The 7,001-nt window shown below is 43.3% G+C and overlaps 1 long non-coding RNA gene across 1 annotated transcript; it reads right to left on the bottom strand.

The window, feature by feature from the left end:
- Positions 1 to 1,392: 1,392 nt before the first annotated feature.
- LOC102254272 lies at positions 1,393 to 6,659 on the bottom strand. The gene is made up of 4 exons (XR_314562.2): positions 6,362 to 6,659; positions 5,266 to 5,337; positions 2,254 to 2,344; positions 1,393 to 1,799 (listed from the first exon to the last, which is right to left on the bottom strand). It is a non-coding gene; the product is annotated as an uncharacterized LOC102254272 (long non-coding RNA).
- Positions 6,660 to 7,001: the final 342 nt, after the last annotated feature.

Below are 7,001 nucleotides of genomic sequence, written 5' to 3'. Positions count from 1 at the left end.
GTTCAAATTTGGTGGAGTGGAAGACTCATGTGGAAATAGAGTGAAGAGAAGTTTTTTTAGTGGGGAGGAGAGGGCAGGTTGTAGTAGATGCATGTAAGTTCCATAAGGAATGTGTGCTTCATCCTGGAAGGCAAATATTATATGCAACGCTATATTTTTTTAGGAAGATTAACATGGCAGTCAGGTGTTAATTGGATTGAAAGATGGAGAAATTGAAGGCAGGGAACTAGTTAGGTAGCTACTACATAGGATAGGCATGAATTTTGGCAAGGAACGGGAGTTTCTACTCAAACCTAGTGGATATTTGTCTTTACAATTGTACAATAGCATTTTGAAGCTATAATCTGCTATTGTTTGTTGCTCTATAAGAGAAGAGTTTTGTTTCATTTGCTTACTTAAGATGAGAAAACTCAGTGTGTTTATTTATATTCTGAAGGGAAGGAGCAGTGCAGAAGAAGAGATGGAAGATATGAAAGAGGAAATTTGAGACACAGATGATCCTGGGGAAAGAGGGGTGGAATGGGGTGAAAAAATCAAGTGGAGGAGTAATTTTGAGAAAGGGAGAATGGCATCACTTCCCTTGAGGTGAATGAGGCACGTAGAATTTTCTGGTGCTAAAAGATACGATGCAGGAGCTTGTGGATGACCTGCTGCCTTGGAGAGTGAGAGGGAGAGGAAGAGGAAGATGTTCAGGTTAGTGAGTTGGAAGGTGAGCGTGGTGTGTGAGCAGGTATCAATGTGGGAAAAGTCACCAAAGAGAGGAACGCATAAGGATGACCATGTAGCTAAGAGGGCCCAGTTGACGTAAGGGGGCATGAATTTGCATTTGAGCCCACTCTGAGTAATAATTCTATTACTTTTGCCCCTGAAGACAACTGTAGAGTGAATAAAAATGATACATAAAGTCGGAAGCACAGAGAAGTTTAGTAGAATTCTAGAAAGAGAAGCACTGTCATGATCCACCATCCCAGGTTGTTTATGAGAGAAAGAGAAACCTGAAATGGGTTTAATGAGTTACAGATTGTCTGGAAGCAGACACACACACACACACACACACACACACACCACAACTTCTATAACTTTTTAATCTGTTTAGACAAGGATCTAGAAAATCGAATGAAAAAATAGCCACACAGATCAGGATGAAATGCTGCATATCACACCATGGCTCTCCCTGGCCCCTGGATTCCCAGATAGTGCGTGCACCCATCAGTGACTTTTTTTCCTCGGCTAGCCGGAGTTGAGAAAACAGCCAGATTCTCCCTATCCTATTGTCATGTCATGATCAGGTATATGTCACCATTCAGGAAGACCTTGTACTAACAAGGAGACACTTAAAAACATCTGGCTCTTCTACTTCTTGAACCAAACTGAAGGGGAAGAGGGTTGGGAGTAGGGGATGGGGGGTGGGGTGGGGGGTAAAGGGAAAAAGCAGACTCAGCCCAGGTATCTCTGAATAAGACCTCTGCCCCTGGCATCCTGGACAGACTGTTTCTTGATGCCGATGTAATCTTCCTTTATCTGGGAAGCTCTGGTATTCACATCTGAGGGTCTTCGTCACATATTTGTTTTCCTCCTTGACTGAGAGGATAGAGAAAATTAAACTCCTGGTGGCTAAATGAGGGTGAAGGGAGGTGAATGTGAGGGAGAGGTGGGAGGCAATGGAAGATGGAGTCAGAGATGAAGAGCTTCATGTTTGAAATCACGGAGAAGTGCTGAGGTCCAGGCTGTGGTCGGACAGAGTTGCGGCAGTGCCCAGGGGTACTCAGGGGACGAAGGAGGTTTCCTCTGTGGGGTCACTGTGTCGGTGAAAAGCAGAAGGTGCATAGTGAGAGCAGGAGGTGATGGCTCAGGTAAACATTGAGAGGCAGAAAGCACTAAGTTAGAGCAACAGTGTGAGGAGCCCAGCCACACAGTGGCGAGAACTTCTTATTCTCTGCTACTGTTTCCCTCCCTTTGCAGGGAGATGGAAAGTCGGGGCACTAATAAAAGGCAGTCTGTGCTTTCGTCAGATCTGTTTTGAATGCAGTTGTCCAAATGTTTAAAAAGGAGAAAGAAAGAAAACCACTTCCCCTGGCTATTTTCTGACTTGTAAATGTTGCTCTTGGAATTGATCAAAGGGAAAAAAAATGTGAGCGCTGTATTTTCAAGTTGGTTCATGGTAACTAGGCCCTAAAGAGACTTAGAATACCTATAGGTTCTACAAGTGGAGCAAGAGGGGAGACATATACACACACAAATTACCGTACTTACTAGTGTCGTGCAAGTTTCCCCCCAGTTTCTCATTCATTCATTCAGTGATCATTACATAATGCTACCTCTGTGCCAGGAATTGTGTTGGGCTCTGGAAATGGAACACATAATAAATGAGTGAACAAAGAAGAAAATCTACATCTCTAGCTTGTGGGTGCCATGAAGAAATCCACAGGAGTAAGGGCAATGGGGCAGAGAGGAGCACCCACAGGTAGAGAGATGGGCCAAGATCTTTCAGAGTCAGGGGCATCTGAGCTGAAATTTGATGAATGAAGGAGTTAGCCATGCAAACGGGCTGCAGAAAGGCTTTCCAAGCAGGGAACAGAAAATAGCACAGCGCCCTAGCTGGTTTGGCTCAGTGGATAGAGCGCCGACCTGGGGACTAAAAGGTCCGGGGTTCAATTCCGGTCAAGGGCACATGCCCAGGTTGTGGGCTCGATCCCCAGTAGGGGGCGTGCAAGAGGCAGCCAATCAATGATTTTCTCTCATCATTGAGGTTTCTATCTCTCCCTCTTTCTCTCTGAAATCAATAAAAATATATTTAAAAAAGAAAATAGCACAGGGTTTAAGGAAGGAAATCCTAAGGCAGGAACCAATAGTTTTCCACTTTGCTTCACATTTTCCTGTGGGTGTTACTTGGTGACCTCCTCAAGCATTTCTCCCGCTTTGGTAGAGTCACTCTACACAGTATGAGAGCACCAGTGGTAGCATGCTGCCACTCTGAATGTTGAATGCTAGTCAGAGGAGATGAGGGTTAAGTAAAAGGTGGCTGCTGGGAGGGGTCACAGGAGTGAGGTATGAATTTTAAAGCTCTGCTACTATTTTGCAAGCCTGTAGCAGTCAAGTATGAATTTTAGCATCTATATGCTGGTGAGCATCCTGATTCTGAAGTTGGCAAGCGAAAACCAATCCCTCATGAAAAATAACTGTCTTAAGGGACATCTGCATGAAGGAAAGCAAACCCCATAGGACTGTCCATTTTGATAGTTCAATGTCCTATTTGGGAGACGGTAAGCACTAATTGTGGTGCAACTTCAGAACAGTTTCTGATCAATTCTCAGTGAATACTGTTCACCAGTAACCTTCGTTTAGGGAATTTTTTAAAAATAAAAGTTTTATTTTAGAACTAGAGGCCTGGTGCACAAAAATTTGTGCACTCGGGAGGGGGGGTGTCCCTCAGCCCAGCCTGTGCCCTCTCGAAGTCTGGGACCCCTCGGGGGATGACCACCTGCTGGCTTAGGCCTGCTCCCCGGGGGATCAGGCCTAAGCTTGCAGTCAGACATCCCTCTGGCAGCCCAGGAGCCCTCGGGGGATGTCCACTTGCCAGCGGGGAGCAGGCCTAAGCTGCAGTCAGACATCCTTTGCACTGCTGAGGAGGCGGGAGAGGCTCCTGCCACCACTGCTGTACTGGCAGCCATCAGCCTGGCTTGTGGCTGAGCAGAGCTCCCCTGTGGGAGTGCACTGACCACCAGGGAGCAGCTCCTGCATTGAGCGTCTGCCCCCTGGTGGTCACTGTGTGTCATAGTGACCAGTTATTCCCAGTCGTTCTGCTGTTAGGGTCAATTTGCATATATAGGATAGTTTTAGGTTTGCAGAAAAGTTGCAAAGATAGTACAAAGAGTTCCCAGGTATTCCTTTACCCCCTTTCTCCTATTATTAACATCTTATATTACTATGGTACATTTGTCACACCTATGGAGCCAACATTGGTGCATTACTGTTAACTAGACTAGACTTTTATTGGAATTTGCTGTTTTCTCCATCAATGTCCTTTTTGTGCTCCTGGATCCTATCCAGGGTACCACACTGTGCATAATTCTCACATCTCCCCAGTCTCCTCAGGTCTGAGCCAGTTCCTCAGTTTTTCCATGTTTATCATGACCTTCGCGGTCTTTAGGAGTACTGGCTAGGCAACCTGTAGAATGTTCCCTAATTTGAGTTTGTCTGATGTTTTTTTCTCATGGTTACACTGAGGTTATAGGTTTGGGGGAAGAACACCCCAAGAGGTGAAGTGCCCTTCTTGTCACATCATATCAGGGGCAGGTGCTATCAACATGATATCTCTGGGGATGTTAATCTTGATCACGTGGTTGCCAGTTTTATCTACTGTAGAGTTACTATTTTTCTCTTCAAGTAGTTTTTTTAAAAAATTTAATTTTAAACTACAGAAGTAATAAATAAATGTCAAATAATTTTTCTCCATATAAAAATTGACATCACTGAAAAGTTAATGCTTTAACTTTAATGGGGACTCAAATATTGGTCCCCATTCCACTTCCTCAGAGGTAAACATTGTTATTGTTCCCAGTCTTTTCAATACATTTACATTCATACATATGTCCCCATTAAAGAATAGAGAGTATGCCCTGGCTGGTGTTGCTCAGTGGTAGAACATCAGCCTGTGCTCTGAAGGGTCATGGGTTCGATTCCCAGTCAAAGGCACATACCTGGGTTGCAGGTTCACTAAGGGGAGCGTGTGGGAGGCAACCAGTTAATGTGTCTCTCTCACATCGATGTTTTCTCTTTCTCTCTCTCTAATATATATATTACAATCCAGTTTCTATATTAGCCATTTGCCATACCCTATGGATATCTTTCTGTAACTTGCTTTTTTCACCCAACAATATGTTTTAGAGACCTGTCTCTCCTGTTCTCTTTAAATGCTACATTATATTTTGCTGTATTCTGCAGATCACATATTGGCTCCCTATGGAACCTTGTTGCCATTTTCCCCCTTGTTAGAAACCCTGCCTACTACTAGTAAACTTTCTTATACCTGCCTCCTTGTGCAATGTGTGTTTTATTAGAACAAATATTTAGAAATGGATTTTCTGGTTCACAGAATGTGCACATTCAAAATGTTTATAGGTCCTGTCAATGTGGTATACCTTGTTCCCCAACCAGCAACTTATGAGGGAACCTGTTTCCCACATCCATTTTAACGCAATGTTTATCTAAACATTAATAATGTTTGTAATGTTTTTATCACAGTTTGAACTGGGCATTACTTACCGTTTGCATCAAAGACTGGCCACTCTTTTCTTCAATCACAGTTCTAATTCCAGACTTGCGTAAAAATCTTATCTGGGTTTGGATGATGAAGAAAAAACTATCAAATTTACTTATAATTGTTAATTGAAAATAATGTGTAACTAGAAAGAGAGAATTCTGGTCCAAATGAACTGCACTTTTTGGATATTCTTGGGGCGGAGGGGGAAAGGTAAGTAAAATAATTTAATTATAGTCCTGACCAGAAGAAATGGCCCAGCTAGACCTGTGTGAATCCTTCCAGATCTGTAATTCTGTTATATCGGGTTACTTGTGTCCAGTGTCATTCACCAAGAAAACACATGTTTACTAAAATGTTTATCTAGTGTACAAACATTAAGTGCTACTATTGACCATTGTATTTCTAAAGATATGGTTTAAAATGGTGCTTTTTCTTTAACTTTATGGAGCAGTGAAGTGGCAGGAAATACTACACCCTTTGCCTCTTCTTTTGCTTTTTCTCACTGGCCACATCAAGGAGGGAAGGGGTGACAGCCATTTCCCCATCTCTGCTACGCTCCCCTCCACCTCCAGAGACAATGTGATGTCGTGGGTATGTGATGTGCTCTCACAGAAGTGGTGTTGTCTACAGGAGCTCCAATGTGCAAGAAGTTCAGGGAAACACAAAACAACCTTTTCCTGGTTTCCCTCATCAAATTTAATAGAACATTTAAAAACAAACACCCATTTTTTAATGACAATAGTGCTATGTATTTATCATAGTAAATTTGTGAAATATAGAAAAGTTAAAGAAAGAAAATAAAAATCACCCATTATTTTATCACCTAAATAGAACAACTGTGTTAACAGTTGGTGTATGTCCTTCTAGTCTTTTTATTCTGTGGATATACACAAGTAAGCTGCAGAGACGTTGAGGAGAGGAATACAGAATAAAATTATCTTCCCTCTTATTATTTCTTCCACTTCATGACCACTGCCAATTTCCCAGAAGAAAATGAGATTTGCAATCAGTGGCAATCTCAGAACTGTCAACATATGTGAACTCAACCATGCTGACAAATACCCAGTTATGAGATAGAGCAGATGTCGAAGGATTTACCTCCCCAGGAAGACAGGATGAGCACAGGTGGTGTTGACGTTCTGTTTCTGGTCAGCCGTGCCGCCAATCTGCACTGTGGTCCAGTTCTCTTAGGGGAATACACTCATGGACTTCGGCCTTTCCTAAGCAGTTTCCTTCTGTGGGCTGTGGTTGGTTCTGTTTTCCTGGAAGATGCTGGCCTTACTCACCCTAGCCTGTTGTGCCCCCTTCCTCCCTTCCTGGCAATCTGCTGGCCCAGCAGTACTTTTGTGGTTTGTTCAGTCTTTCCTTCGAGTTCTTTCACTGCAATTTATGTCACTTTCTGTTCTTTCCTATATAATTCTGGGTAATTTTAGGAACAGCTGAAAATGTCACAGTGCCATCAGAGAAAGGCTGCGGCTCTGAGCGGGCCCTCTGGAGCCACACACATTGGGCAATGCTGAACTGCAACACCAGAGTGCCATAGGCTGGGAGGCAAAGGGCTTCCCTAGAGCGCCTCTCACCCCAAATTCTGGGTCAAATAGCAACTGTCAAAGTTCATCTCCCTTCATGGACTATGTACTTTCCTACAGATGAAAAAAACCACAACAGACATTCTCTTTATTTTGGGATAATGATCCTGTGTTTCTGTATTAAGGAACTGGGGTGTACCACAGCACCT

Source organism: Myotis brandtii, unplaced genomic scaffold (assembly GCF_000412655.1).
Source record: "Myotis brandtii unplaced genomic scaffold, ASM41265v1 scaffold8, whole genome shotgun sequence".
In the NCBI taxonomy this organism is placed as follows: domain Eukaryota; kingdom Metazoa; phylum Chordata; class Mammalia; order Chiroptera; family Vespertilionidae; genus Myotis; species Myotis brandtii.
Note: the sequence above shows the minus strand (reverse complement) of the source record. Positions and strands in the feature narration are given on the sequence as shown.